This window comes from Myxine glutinosa, chromosome 4 (assembly GCF_964187855.1).
Source record: "Myxine glutinosa chromosome 4, kmMyxGlut1.1, whole genome shotgun sequence".
Classification (NCBI taxonomy): domain Eukaryota; kingdom Metazoa; phylum Chordata; class Myxini; order Myxiniformes; family Myxinidae; genus Myxine; species Myxine glutinosa.
The window spans coordinates 86,851,648-86,867,416 of record NC_136264.1 but is presented as its reverse complement, the minus strand read 5'-3'; the positions used below and the strand labels follow the sequence as shown (position 1 = coordinate 86,867,416).

The 15,769-nt window shown below is 47.8% G+C and overlaps 1 protein-coding gene across 1 annotated transcript in view; it reads left to right on the top strand.

Moving 5' to 3' along the window:
• WDFY3 (WD repeat and FYVE domain containing 3) overlaps positions 1–15,769 on the top strand; it is a 303,904-nt gene that overhangs the window by 222,892 nt on the left and 65,243 nt on the right. The gene's annotated exons all lie outside the window — the stretch shown is intronic.

Below are 15,769 nucleotides of genomic sequence, written 5' to 3'. Positions count from 1 at the left end.
GGCCATGTCTATGCCACAAATCAAGTACGTGAGCGAGTCGGGCGCACTGAATTGAAAATATATAGAACGCTCATACTCCGTGAAAAGTGAAGCCAACTGGCGGCGGAGATGGAACATCACGTGATCGCTCTGAGCGAATCAGCACGCTGCTCTGCCACCGGTCAGAATCCGTGTATAATATTCCTCGCTGAAAAAAAGTCGATGTGAAACATGCTACTATCTATGCTAAATCATGCTAAATCATGCTAAATGCTAATCATGCTAAAATCTATGCTACTTGCTGTGAGTTTATGGCGGCAAGGAACATCACGTGATCGCGTCACGAACATCATTCTGATCACGTCATCACGTGATCGTGATCGTGATCGTCATCAATGAGCGCGAATGAGCGAATCAGCACGCTGGAAATTTTCCTTGCTTACTCATGGCGTAAATAAATATACTGCCGTAAATATGGTACATTATAAAAAAATTAATGTACTGCAATATTTTTGAAAAATTTCATCGGTTGCTAGGAGACGGCAGCATGTAAAAACCATTTGAATATTTGAAATACAGTTTGATCCAGAGGTAAGTGGTATGGTCTTGCTGGTTGGTGGACACGATATATGTAAGGGAAATTATTTTGGTGTCCTGTATCTGGTCGTGCTAGTTGGTGAACACGGTAAATTTAAGGGAAATGATTTTCTGTAATTCTTCTGAGTGGTTGCTTCTCCTTCCCCGTATTTTTGTTCATTTTATTGTTTTTTTCCACTCTCTTGAGTTGTGGTCCTTCCTTGAGTGGTATTACATTTATCATCATCATCATTGGAATGTCTGTTGTAAAGATACGGACATCAAGTCCATATCTTGACGCAGAGAGCATCAAGCACCATCTTTTTATACCAGGCAACGGCAACGCACTAACGCAGACCTCGCTCGGCCCCGCCCACAGCGACCTCTCTCGGCCCCGCCCATAGCTGCCTCGCTCGGCCCCGCCCACAGCGACCTCGCTCGGTCCCGCCCACAGCGACCTCGCTCGGTCCCGCCCACAGCGACCTCGCCCGGCCCCGCCCACAGCGACCTCGCTCGGTCCCGCCCACAGCGACCTTGCTCGGTCCCTCCCACAGCGGCATCACTCCGCCCTACACGGCACTATCTATATATTATTCGTACAATGCCGGGTACTTCTGCTCGCTGAAAAAAAATCGATGTGAAACATGCTACTATCTATGCTAAATCATGCTAAATCATGCTAAATGCTAATCATGCAGAAGTACCCGGCAAAAACGCAATCGCTTTTCGCTCTGAAATATGTGCGAACCGGAACTGAGTTAATGGCGGCAACAAACATCACGTGATCACTCTGAGCGAATCAGCGCGCTGCTCTGCTCGCGGTCAGATTCCGGTCATAATATTCCGCGCTGAGGTTAAAATATGGTAAAAAAATATTATGAAATAAATTTTTAGGTCGGCCATGTTCTTCCCAGGCTCAATGGCCATGTCTGTGCCAAATATCAAGTACGTGAGCCTCTCCGTTTAGGAGTCTATCGGTAACATTACACACACACACACACACGCACACGCACACACACACACACAAACTGTGTTTTATATATATAGATTTCACCTGTATGTAATCAGTGGTTTAATTTAAAAATTAAGCTCCCCAATTATATAAGGAGTTTAAGGTGTAACTCATTTGGTCAACCAACAATGCAAACATGAAGACCAAGGAGCTTTCCAAATAATTCAGACATAAAGTGGTGGAGAAGCACCATTCAGGAGAGGTTTATAAGAATATTTCAAAGTCACTTATTATCCCTTTGAGTATGGTGAAATCCATCATTAAGAAGTGGAAGACATATCATACCACCCAGACTCTACCCAGATAAAGTCGCCCATCCAAACTCAGCAGCCGGGCAATCAGGAAACGGATTCAGGATGTCACTGTAAATCCAACAATTACTTTTAAACATCTGCTCTATGTCTGAGATGGGGGTCAGTGTTCATCAATTAACAATATCCTGTTTCCTTAAAAAAGCTGGTCTCTATGGACAGGAGGCAAGAAAGAAGCCATTACAGAAAAAGGCCCAGCTTAAATCTTGTATGGAGTTTGTGAAAAAAAATAACATCTTAAATGATACTGTAGGCATGTGGAGAAAACTTTTGTGGTCAGACGAGATAAAAATTGAAGTTTTGGTCTAAATTCAAAAGGTTATGTCTGGTGCAAGCCCAGCACTGCACATCACCCAGTCAAAACCATCCACCTACCTTCAAGAATGGTAGTGGCAGCATCGTGTTATGAAGCTGCATTTCATCAGCAGGAACTGCCAAGTTTGTCTGGATAGAAGGGACATTGGTAGGTGCAAAGTGCAGGAAAATCCTTGATAAAGCTTTCATCCCGCTTCCAGTCCCTCGAGCGAGGAAGCGACTTCGACCTCTGCATGGCATCATAGTTTAAGTATTTTCCCATTCGTGTCTTTGTCAAATTTCCACTCGTTATTTTATTGTGTATGTGTTACTGTGTGTTTTAAGTTAGTGTTGGTTTGCAATTAGTGCAAACTTGTGTGTAATTAATCGTTTTCTGTTTGCACCGCGTGCACGACCTGGAACTTGAGGCTCCCCCCCTCCCGTCGGTGTTTTGTGAATACTAGGGCATGCCCGTACTATATATATATCTAAAATTATATCCCCCCCCTCTATTTACATGAAATGGTTTGGTCCATTCGCAAAGCCAAAGCGAACGGCTTGCGAGTACGGTGACAATCCCCCCCCTCTATTTACATGAAATGGTTTGGTCCATTCGCAAAGCCAAAGCGAACGGCTTGCGAGTACGGTGACAATCCCCCCCCTCTATTTACATGAAATGGTTTGGTCCAAAGCGAACGGCTTGCGGAGCTTGGTAAATAAATCGCCATAGCTCGGTAACTACTTGTCCGATTAATATGAAACCTTGAAAAGGCACATCCTCGGGTCCCCAGCAATATACCTGGCAAGTTTCAAGTATATCGGACCCGTGGTTGTCGAGAAACAGCGGTCACAGACAAACGACACACACACATACATACACACACACACACATACACACACACATACACACAGAGATTACTGGAATTATAGATAGACTAGGACGTGCCCGTACGTGGGTGCCCGTTCCGTGGCCAAAAAAAAAAAAAAAAAAAATTTCCAAATTTAAATCAAGTGTACCTCCCTGTCTTTGCTAGCCATGACATTCGATGCCATTGACCATTGCCACTCCTACGCCACGGTGAGGCGACAGGGTAGGATTTGTAGGAGACCTGAAAGTGCAGTGTCAGTATGTATTCCATGTTCGAATTGTATTAGTTTTAAAATTAAAAAAAAAAAAAGGTTTGCAAAGCATATCAGCAAATTGAAACAGAATTGAAACAGAGCAGAATTCGTTATTATTATTATATCTATTACTACAAATTATTACAAATTATTACATTACAAATGTTATTCGTTAATGTTAATTCCCTGCCATCACCCTCTGCCATCACCCTCTGCCATCACCCTCTGCCATCACCCTCTGCCATCACCCTCTGCCATCACCCTCTGCCATCACCCTTCCATCACCCTGCCATCACCCTCCCATCACCCTGCCATCACCCTGCCATCACCCAGCCCCATCACCCTGCCCCATCACCCTGCCCCATCACCCTCCCATCTCCCCCCCATCACCCTCCCATCACCCTCCCATCACCCTGCCATCTCCCTCCCACCACCCTCTGCCACCACCCTCTGCCATCACCCTCTGCCATCACCCTCTGCAATCACCCTCTGCTATCACCCTCTGCCATCACCGTCCCATCACCCAGCCATCACCCTCCCATCACCCTGCCATCACCCTGCCCCAGCACCCTGCCCCATCACCCTCCCATCTCCCCCCCATCACCCTCCCATCACTCTCCCATCACCCTCTGCCATCACCCTCTGCCATCATCCTCCCATCACCCTGCCATCACCCTCCCATCACCCTCCCATCACCCTGCCCCATCACCCTCCCATCTCCCTCCCAAACAAAGAATAATAAAAATTGTCTACATGTACATTGTACACACCTTTATGTCGTTAGCACCACTTCATAAGGCACCACGTACGGGCTTCTTCTTTGTTTCCTCGTCCTGGGCAAGAATGCGGAGGCTGCTGGAACTGCCAACCCTACAGGTCGCCACGTAGAACTGGCAATGGCTGAAGAAGGCTCTTGGGCAGAAGATCCCAACATGGTGTAGCGACTGCCAAAAGAAGTTGTGCATGTATTTTGATGAAATCTTTTCGTAACAATTTTTCTTCAAGCAATAAATAAATAATAAGAATTGTCCACATGTACACACCTGTATGTCGTTAGCAGCTCTTCATAAACAACATTGCTGAGGAAACGGCACTTCTCCAGGAGATCCTCACATGGTGTACAACTGGCAAAAGAAGTAGTGCACTTATTTTGATGAAATCTTTTCGTAACAATTTTTCTTCAAGCAAGAAATAAATAATAAGAATTGTCCACATGTACACACCTGTATGTCGTTAGCAGCTCTTCATAAACAACATTGCTGAGGAAACGGCACTTCTCCAGGAGATCCTCACATGGTGTACAACTGGCAAAAGAAGTAGTGCACTTATTTTGATGAAATCTTTTCGTAACAATTTTGTCTTCAATCAATAAATAAATAATAAGAATTGTCCACATGTACACACCTGTATGTCGTTAGCAGCTCTTCAAAAACAACATTGCTGAGGAAACGGCACCTCTCCAGGAGATCCCAACATGGTGTACGACTGCCAAAAGAAGTTGTGCACTATTTTTGAAGAATTCGTTTCGAAACAATTGTTCTTCAATAAATAAATAATAATAAAAATTGTCTACATGTCCATTGTACACACCTTTATCTCGTTAGCACCTCTTCATAAACAACGTTGCTGAGGAAACGGCGCTTCTTCTTTGTTTCCTCGTCCAGGGCAAGAATGCGGAGGCTGCTGGATCTGCCAACCCTACTGGCCGCCACGTAGAACTGACCATGGCTGAAGAAGTCTCGTGAGCAGAAGATCCCAACATGGTGTAGCGACTGTCCTTGGGATTTATTCACAGTCATGGCAAAGCAGGGTCGTACCGGAAACTGCCGACGCCGCAGAGTGAACGGGAACATGTTGTCAGATGGACTCAAGGTTATGCGTGGAATGAGCAATGTGCGTCCAGAATTGACACCCATCACAGATTGTGCAACCAACAGATTTGGAAGGATCTGAAGTATGATGTACCTTGAGCCATTGCAGTGCCCGCTCTGCTGGTCGAAGTTTCGCAGCAGCATGATGACCATACCCACCTTGAGAGAGATTCGATGTGGCGGCATACCAGATGGACAGAGGGTGTTCAGGAACTCAGGCGGATACAAATGATCACCCTCAGATTCCGCTGTATCGACGCTACAGCAAACATGTTCCTCCCCTGGAAATATGGTCGTCATGTAGGCATTTACCTGATCGACTTCAGAATTGGTCGGACATAGTATAACACGCTCGCAAAGCCACTTGGGGTTGCTAATGTTGTTATGCAAGTCTTCGTACACCCAAGTGACAATATCCTGAAGTTTTTCACCTGGAAGAATGAGCGGTTCCCTGAGCTCAATAGCAAATTCACCCTCTTCTGGATTGACAGGAATCTTCCCTTCACCCAGATCCAGCAGGAATTTTGCAAAAGCAGATTCGTCCTGTTGTTCTCCAGCACCCTGCATGATCCTCATGTTTACTCTGAGACGAAGTATCTGCACTTTTCTCCACAGGTATGAGCTCTTGAAGCACCTTCCAACTATGTCAATACGGCTACCGTGTGGCACAACAGTAAGGATCTGCCTCCAGTCACCACTGAAAACCATTGCGATGCCGCCAAATGGTTCCTCGGAGCCCCGAAGCCACTGGAATGTTCGATCTGCTGCCTCCAATGCGCGACGATCCATCATTGAAACCTCATCCACCACCATTAGATTAGTCATGCGTATGAGTGCTGCAGTGGTGTCATTTTCACTGATGTTGCAAGTGGACTCATCAGTGAGAATGAGAGGACACTTGGTACTACTATGGAAGGTGGCCCCTTTAGGCAGCAGCGTAGCTGCAATACCACTTGCAGCAGTTGCAAGAGCCACTTTGCCCATTGCGCGCACTTTGTTGAGTATATGAGACAATGTGAATGTTTTCCCAGTCCCACCACTTGCATCAACTGCAAGCATGCAGCCATGTCCGTGTTCCACACTCCGCATCACTGTATCGACAACAACGCGCTGCTCGTCATTAAGAAGGCACTCTGTTTGAGCGATGTGAGCCTCAAGTTCTCCTATATTGTGCACTGTTTCGTGCTCGATGACGCGCGGAATGCGAGACTGGAAATGAACTGGGTCAGGCTCAGGAAGGCCAAAGGTCCTACTGAGCGAAAAGCCGTGGCACTCAACTTTGTTCCTCAGCTCTAGTAGCACTGCACTCACAATGCGTCCATTTGGTTCATTCACACCTGCAGCACGCATGAAGTCCTCGCACAGCACATACTTGTGCCTTTCCCAGAACTGCACGTGGTTGCCTCTGAGAACGAATATGAGCATGTTGGCAAATACTTCGCGGACTGCAGGGCCAAATGCAATATTTGCAGCCTCTTCCATAACAGAATCCACCTCCTGGTCATTGTCAACGATGCCATATGCAATGCAGGCTGCCAGATAGGTCTCCATGACCCTACCACCAACACGACGGAGATCCAGAAAGCATGTGGGGCCAGGCACGCGGTACAGTAGCATGCGGAGATAGTACAACTCGGCAGTATGGGAGTTGACGGGAATAATGGGGAGCCGCCCAACCGTATCAGCCTTACGGTTATCCTGGAAACTCAGCCTTCTCTTCCGCAATTGAAACCTTTTCCTCAAGTAGGTGAAGTGCTGGAATACATCTGGATATAGAACATGACGCATGTGTGGATGGAGATTCATGGCTTCGAAAAAGGCGGTGAGGGTTGTTGCAGGGGGTCCTGACTCTGCGACGTTCTGTACGGCACCTTCGTCATTGAACGTGATCACCTGCTCATCCTGTAGATGGAGTGCCAGCATCTCGACTGGTGGGTACTTGCGTTGAATGGGGAAATCGTATATGCGCCAGTATCCCTCAGATGCGGTGATGTAACGCCCTAGTTCGTAGCGTGCCACTTCATCATGTCGTAATGCCTCTCGCATCCTCTCATGAGGCTCTAGTCTGACCAGGCACTGGTCCGGGCCCTTTTCAAGGTATTTGTACAGGTACTTGACACAGGTGACAGCACAGACGATCTCAAGGTTGATGTGAGCATCGTACCTGAGGACAATATATGGATTGTAAGGCACAACCCATGCATTGTTAACTAATACGTTAGCACCGCCTCGTATTGTCTTCATGATGGGATCACCAGGTGCTGCTTCTGCCCGTCTTCTGTACAGGGGATAGGAGTCATCAGAGAAGCTAGTCGTTTGACGTAGGGCTTTGGGATAGTCCTTTGTGCACTTCCGGTCTGCCATGCAAGGGCTCAAGAAGTTCCATTCCCCACATGGGCCGTGAATCATGTGTGATGTCACAATACGGTGTAGTTCCGGATTTGTGAGTCTGTCAGGAATCTCAGCAGAGACCACGCGATCGACATCTGCAGGTGTTCTGGGCTTGTCGCGAGGTACCACGGTCAGGAGCATGTGTATATGGGGAAGGTGACGCTTTTGCGTTTCCTTCACCATCACGTAAGCGTCCACATGCCCCAAGATGTCATGCTTGAGGAGGTCTGCGAGGAGTGCTTCCACCTTCATATGAAACACCCGGGCGATGATATCAGGTCTTGCATTGGGTGGCTGACCCTCAAAAACCGATGCTTTAATTTCTGGCCACTTTGGGTTGCAGGTGAAAGTTAGGAAAAAGTCTGGCTTTCCCTTGACTCGGACCAAAGCCATTGCATCCTGAAACTCTTTGGCATACCAACGTGGCGACCCATAAATTGACGGTGGCAGAATGGTGAGGCGTCCAGGTAGCACCTCAGCATCACTGTTCAACGCATCAACGATGATCTTATACTTTTCTGCCTTAATTGACTTCTGGTTGCAGCAAATCCAAGTGAGACGGTGTGACTCAATTTTTGCCATCATGTCGCATACGTACTGCTGTGTCAACCTTCCACCACGAAGCAGTAGATTGAAGTGATGAGTAGGATCACGTACTTGTAGATGGTAGCGGTAGAAAGTTGTTGGCGTTGTCCCTGCCAACTCAGTGTGGTACCCCTGAGAGCCGCAGGGTAGCAGAAGTATGTATGATAGTGGGTCATACGCTGGATGCATGGCGTCTATGGTCTGTAAACCTCCTCCCCTGAGGTGAACAGCGACTGCCAGCCTGCCAAACTGCTCAGTTGTCATAGCCCCTGGAGCAATGACAGCCACATCGCTGTCTGCTGAGGGAAGGTTGACGGTACCATGATGAAGGTCTCGGCGCCGCGTGCGACCTGTTAACACAATATTCAGTTCATTGGCGCTATCATTATGAACCACATACTCAATGGCTGATTTGAATTGCTGGACGTATGGGTTGCACTCATGAATGGCCTGTTGTGCTCTTAGCAAAAACTGCTCATTCAGGCCACTGTTCGAGGTGTGGGCATGACGATAATCCAGCTCATGGGCTGGATCGTGAAAGTAGATCTGAGCAAAGCGTGGGGTACAACCCAGATCGGCAAGAGGAGCACCAATGTAATGGTAAACCTTACCTTGTATGCGCACTCCAGGATTGAAGCCAGGCATACGTATCTCTCGGACACCGATACTTGCCATTGCCAGCGCGTTGTTGTACTGTTTCGCGTGCTTCACAAAGTCCTGGTTAAGGAAAAGGTTTTTAATAGCATCTGGAGGTTGTGATGGAATTGAGCCGGGTTTTGGATTCGTAGGATCATGCATAAGAACGACCTTGCCGTGGTTGCAGCAAAATCCGCTTCTCTCCTCATGCCACACCAAAGCAGCACAATGCGAGCATGTAGGGCATTGAAATATTGAGGTCCTGCTCAACGCGTGCCGGTACTCACCATGAAGGACCTCTCGGAAGAAATCGGTATCATCGAATCGAGCAAGGTTGCGATTGTCATGGTGAGCCTGCTCTAGTCTCACACGGTGTACATCCTCATGGCGCAGGGCATCCCTTACTTGCCGGTCTTCTCGCTGGTGAGGGATTTCTTCTGCACGACGCCTTGTCATGCGTCCAGTGTTGTCTGCCAAGCGAGCAGTCCGTTCTTCATCCGTTTCAGCTGCACGACGCCTTGTCACGCGCGTAACGTCGCGTGTCAAGCGAGCAGCGCGTTCTTCAGCAGTTTCTTCTGTACGACGCCTTGACATGCGTCCAGTGTTGTCTGCCAAGCGAGCAGTCCGTTCTTCATCCGGTTCTTCTGCATGACGCCTAGTCACGCGCGTAACGTCGCGTGTCAAGCGAGCAGCGCGTTCTTCAGCAGTTTCTTCTGTACGACGCCTTGACATGCGTCCAGTGTTGTCTGCCAAGCGAGCAGTCCGTTCTTCATCCGGTTCTTCTGCACGACGCCTAGTCACGCGCGTAACGTCGCGTGTCAAGCGAGCAGCGCGTTCTTCAGCAGTTTCTTCTGTACGACGCCTTGACATGCGTCCAGTGTTGTCTGCCAAGCGAGCAGTCCGTTCTTCATCCGGTTCTTCTGCACGACGCCTAGTCACGCGCGTAACGTCGCGTGTCAAGCGAGCAGCGCGTTCTTCAGCAGTTTCTTCTGTACGACGCCTTGACATGCGTCCAGTGTTGTCTGCCAAGCGAGCAGTCCGTTCTTCATCCGTTTCTTCTGCACGACGCCTTGTCATGCGTCCAGTGTTGTCTGCCAAGCGAGCAGTCCGTTCTTCATCCGTTTCAGCTGCACGACGACTTGTCACGCGTCCAGTGTTGTCTGCCAAGCGAGCAGTCCGTTCTTCATCCCTTTCAGCTGCACGACGCCGTGTCACGCGCGTAACGTCGCGTGCCAGGCGAGCAGCTCGTTCCTCGTCAGATTCCATTGCGCGTGCACTACGTGCAGCTTCGTTCCTTCGTTCTCGTAAACGACGACTCGATTGGGGCATTGTCTTTATCTACAATCTATCTATAAGATAGACAGTAAGTATATAGCCGGTAAGTATAGAGCACTTTCGTAAGGCCGGAAGTGACGTCTTCACTGTCCGGAAGTTCGCATATCGCATATCTATCTATCTATCTATTAATGCCCAATTATTCAATTATCGCCAACGTATTTTGGCTTTTTGCAATTTAATCGCAAGGAAAAGTAGAAAGAGAAGAGGGAAAAAAATGAAAAGGAAAAACATTCCAAACCGCGAGGGAAAACAACACGGCACGTCGACACAACAACGTGTCCTGTGATTGGCCGTACGTGGCTGCCAGTAGCTGCCCCCAAAAAAAAGCTGTCACCGTCCGGCGACTGAATTTTAGGGGAAAAATAAAACGCGCTTCGCTTAAAACAACGCCCTTCGCTCTGACTGAATTTAATTTAATTACTTTCCGTAATGGCGCACGCTCTCACAGGAGCTCCGGAATTACGATGAATCGCAAATTAGTTTTTATTAGTTTTATTAGTTTTAAAACATAGTTTAACGCCAACATAGCGCCAACATAGTTTGCAAACGTGAAATAAATGAATACGCTCTCAAACGTGCCGTCCGAGGCAGAGTCTGTTCGCCACGTTCGGCACACGTGATAGCTCGCTGCTCTCTGATTGGTTGAATCGTTTTTTGGACATAGCTCGGTAAGTACTTGTCCGATTAATATGAAACCTTGAAAAGGCACATCCTCGGGTCCCCAGCAATATACCTGGCAAGTTTCAAGTATATCGGACCCGTGGTTGTCGAGAAACAGCGGTCACAGACAAACAAACACACAGACACACAGACACACAGACACACAGAGATTGCTGGAATTATAGATAGATAAGTTCTTTCCTTCGCTGTATTGCTTGTTTCTTAGATTTTCTCTTCTCCCCCTAACTTCCCCAGACATATACCCTTTGTCTAACGTTTAAATACAAAACAAAAAAAACTTTTTCATTTTTTATTATTTATTTCTATCCTCACGGACACGTGCTTGTTGTCTCGCCCAGCCCCCATAATATCCTTTTCTTCCACCTCTTCCTTCCATTTCCAGCCGATACTTGCCTTTCCAATTCGAGTTTCCTTTCCAATCCCCTCCTAAACTCCCCCATCAGTCCTCCCTTTCAATTATCTCCCCTCACCTCTCCCCTCCTAAACTCCCCCTCACCCCTCCCCTCCTAAACTCCCCTCTCACCCCTCCCTTTCAATTCTCCCCCCTCACCCTCCCCTCCTAAACTCCCCGTTGCCCCCCCCCTCTAAATCTCCCCACCCGCCCCTCCCCTTCAAAACTCCCCCCTCACCCCTCCTCTTCAAAACTCCCTCCTCACCCCTCCCCTTCAAAACTTTCCCCTCACCCCCCTCCTTCAAAACTTTCCCCTCACTCCTCCCTTTCAAATCTCCCCCCCATCCCTCCCGTTCAAAACTCCGCCCCTCCCCCCACCCATCCCCTCATCTCATCTCCCCCCCTACTATCTTTCTCCAATTCTCCCTCCTCCACCCTCCTCCTCAAAGCTGCCTCCTCCCCACTTCCTTTCCCTTCCATCACATACCTCCACCTCCTCCAACCTTCGACTTTGCTCTGCCACCCTCAAACAACACCTCACTGTGCCTCTTCCCATCACCATCAAACCTTTTCTCCTCCTCATCCTTCCCTTTCTCCTAACTCTTCTGCAATCTCCAACACACTATCAACAGCTCTCCCTTCCTCCCCCTCTCTCCTCTCATCTTACCCTACCCCTCCCCTCCCCTGTCCTGTACCCGATGCTCCTCCTCCCTCTTCCTTCACAGTATGGACCTCAAACATCCGGGGCCTTCGCTCAAACCTGATTGATCTCTCCATACAGGTTGCTTCTGCAAAACCAGACGTAATCTGCTTAACAGAAACTTTCCTCCTTCAAGATGTCTCTGATTCCTTAATTTCTCTTCCTGGCTACTCCCTCCTCCGGTATGATAGACCCGAGCCTCATCCTGGTGGTGGGGTGGCTATCTTTATCAAAAACTCTCTTCCTCACTCTCCTTGCACTGCCCTTTCTCCACCCCACCCCCAGGAGTACCTGGCTGCGGCTTCCTCTCTCTCCGCTCTCACCTTTTGTTCATACGTGTTCTGTACCGTGCTCCAAACAGTGATGACTCCATATCCCTGTCTGACAAAATGGACCAACTTCTATCCACTCATCCCAACTCTCTCTTCCTCATATGTGGTGACTTCAACTGTCATCATGCCAGCTCGCTGGGTGTGGGTTCCTCTCTCACTAGCCATGGCACCTCAACAAAGGACTTCTGCGACTCACTGGAACTGACACAATCTGTCAGTTTTCCGACCCGGATCTCAGTCAATAGAGTATCTTCTCTTCTAGACTTAGTTATGACTAACTTCCCTGCAAATGTTTGCTGCTCTTCTGCTCCAATCAGTTCTTCTGATCATGTGCTTGTTAAAGTGGACATCTCTCTGGCCGTTCTCAGAGAGCCTCCTCAGCGCCGACGAGTATGGCATTTCACTCAGGCTGACTGGCACGGTCTGCAAGCACCCATCTATCATCTCGACTGGTCTCCCATCTCTCCTGCCTCTGACATCAACTCTTCCTGGGAATTCTTCCAAAGTAAACTACTCTCTCTCATGCACAGATTTATCCCATCTCGTCTTCAGTTGTCATACCCTTCCTCCCGTCCATGGTACACTGAAGCTTGTGGTGAGGCAGTTTTCCATGAAGCAATTTGCCTTCACCTCATGGAAGGCTAATCCAACTGAAGGTAATCTCAGTTCCTTTCACAAAGCTCGGAATAAGTGTGTGTCTACCCTCAGGAGAGCCAGGAAATAATATCTCTCTACTCTCAAGACTGAACTCTCAAACCTATCTCCCTCCTCCACACCCTGGTGGCGTCTGGTCAAATCTGTTTCTGGTGTTTGTTCCCCTTCCATCCCCTCCCTTACCTCAAACGGCTACACAGCTGACACCGCACGTGACAAAGCCGAATGCCTCAAAATCTTGTGTCCCAAACCCATCTCTCTCTATACCCACCTTTCCCAGTATAACCCAGCGGCTCCTGGACTCTGTGTCCTTCTCTCCTGACAAGGTGGAGAAGTTTTTGTCAAATCTCGACTGATTCTGCAACTGGACCAGACAGCATCAGCCCACAGGTCCTAAAATCTTGCTCTGCCGCTCTATCTCACCCTCTCTCTGTTCTCTTCAGCCCCTCTTTTGCTCAAGGTCATCTGCCATCTGCTTGGAAATCAGCCAACATTACCGCTTTCCACAAAAAAGGTGCAAAAACAGATCCTTGCAACTACAGACCAATAAGCCTGCTCCCAATAAATAATCAGCAAGGTCATGTAATCAATCATCACTTCTGATATCAAATCCTTCCTCTTCTCCAATGGCTTGATCTCGGATCATCAATTTGGATTCAGACCAGGTCATTCTACTCTGGACATGCTGCTTCTGCTGTCTCAACAATGGATGGAGGTCCTGAATGCCAAACAGGAAATCAGAGCTGTCTCCCTTGACATATCACATGCCTTCGATGTGGTCTGGCACCCCATCCTGCTCACCAAACTCTCCTCCTATGGTATCCATGGAAATCTCCATGCATGGCTTGCGGACTTCCTCTGTGGTCGTAGTCAACGTGTGGCTCTGAATGGATTTCTCTCATCTCCCCTTCCTGTTCAGGCTGGAGTTCCTCAAGGCAGTGTTCTGGGCCCTGTGCTTTTTCTGGTATTTATCAATGATCTGTCCGACTCTCTGGAAAATCCTCTCTATCTCTTTGCTGATGACTCAAATCTGCCGCTCCATACCTCATCCCTCAGATCGGCAGTCTTCAGCCTCCTCAGTCTCTGCAGACCTGGACAAAATCACAGACTGGTCAAACAAGTGGAACATGTCTTTCAATCCTGACAAATCTCACACTCTTACTATGTCTCTCCGAAACGACCGACTGGACAACACTCACATCCACTTTCTGAACAATCCTCTCCAAGAAGTTCTGTCACTGAACAATCCTCTCCAAGAAGTTCTGTCACTCAAGCCTTTGATCAGGCCATGATCTTTCATGGGAAAACCACATTTCCAAGCTGGCCTCCAAAGCCAGTCGCCGACTGGGCATCCTCTGTCGTGCGAAGTCCTTCATTGGCAAACCTGAGCTCCTCACCACATACAAGGCTTTCATCCGCAGCTCAATGGAATACTGTTCTCCCCTCTGGGCTGGTGCTCCTGCCTCACACCTAGCTCGGCTTCACGCTGTTGAAACCAAAGCTTTCAGATTCATTGGAATCTCCCGTGATGAAGCTAACTCCGAGGGCCTTTCACTTACTCACCGCAGGCAGGTTAGTGGTCTTTCTGTCTTCTACCGACTCCTCTCCTGCCTAGCTCCCCCAGCTCTGTCTGTGCTCTGTCCTCCAAATATTCCTACAGGTCTCACAAGATCTGCCTGCAACCCTCTTATTGGTTAAACTGTCAAAATCAAGACGCTCTGCTCACCTTCACTCTTTCATTCCAATTTTCTCCCGCCTGTGGAACAAACTCCCTCACTCTCTTCAATCCCACTCCTCCCTCTAGGTCTTTAAAACAGCTGTTCACCACCGTCTCTTATCTTCCCCCATCCAAAACCTTGATCTTTTCTACCCCCGTGCACTCACCCCAGATCCACTTTTTTGAAATACCAACTTCTTTCCTGGAAGTCCTAGCAGTGTCCATGTGTTTTATACCTCTCCCACCCCCCTCCTCAAAAAGACTCATCGCAGTTATTTCTGCAAAGGGTGCGTCCAGCAAGTAAAATATATCCAAGTAAAATGTTATTGTACAAAAACAAACAAACAAAAAAAAAAATATATATATATACTTGTGTATATATATATATATATACCATAAAGCCCAGATTCGGTGGAGTGTTGCAGTGATGGTTGTACTTCTGGAAGTTTCTCTCATCTCCACACAGGATCTCTGGAGCTCAGCCAGAGTGACCATCGGGTTCTTGGTCACTTCCATTACCAAGGCCCTTCTCCCCCGATTGCTCAGTTTGGCCGGGCGGCCAGCTCTAGGAAGAGTCCTGGTTGTTCCAAACTTCTTCCATTTAAGAATTATGGAGGCCATTGTGCTCTTGGGAACCTTCAATGCAGCAGAATTTTTTTTTGTAGGCTTCCCCAGATCTGTGCCTCGACACAATCCTGTCTCTGAGCTCTGCAGGCAGTTCCTTCGACCTCATGGCTTGGTATTTGCTCTGATATGCATTGTCAGCTGTGAGACCTTACATAGACAGGTGTGTGCCTTTCCAAATCATGTTCAATCAATTGAATTTACCACAGAAGGACTCTAATCAAGGTGTAGAAACATCTCAAAGATGATCACGAGAAATGGGAGGCACCTGAGCTAAATTTGAAGTGTCATAGCAAAGGGTCTGAATACTTATGTCAATGTGATATTTCAGTTTTTTCTTTTTAATAAATTTGCAAAACTTTCTAAAATCCTGTTTTCTTTTTGTCATTATGGGGTATTGAGTGTGGATTGATGAGGGAAAAAATGAATTTAAACGATTTCAGCACAAGGCTGCAACATAACAAAATGCGAAAAAAGTGAAGGGGTCCGAATACTTTCTGAATGCACTGTAGATATATGGGTTATGGTTTAAACTCCCATAAGTGAAGTGATGGG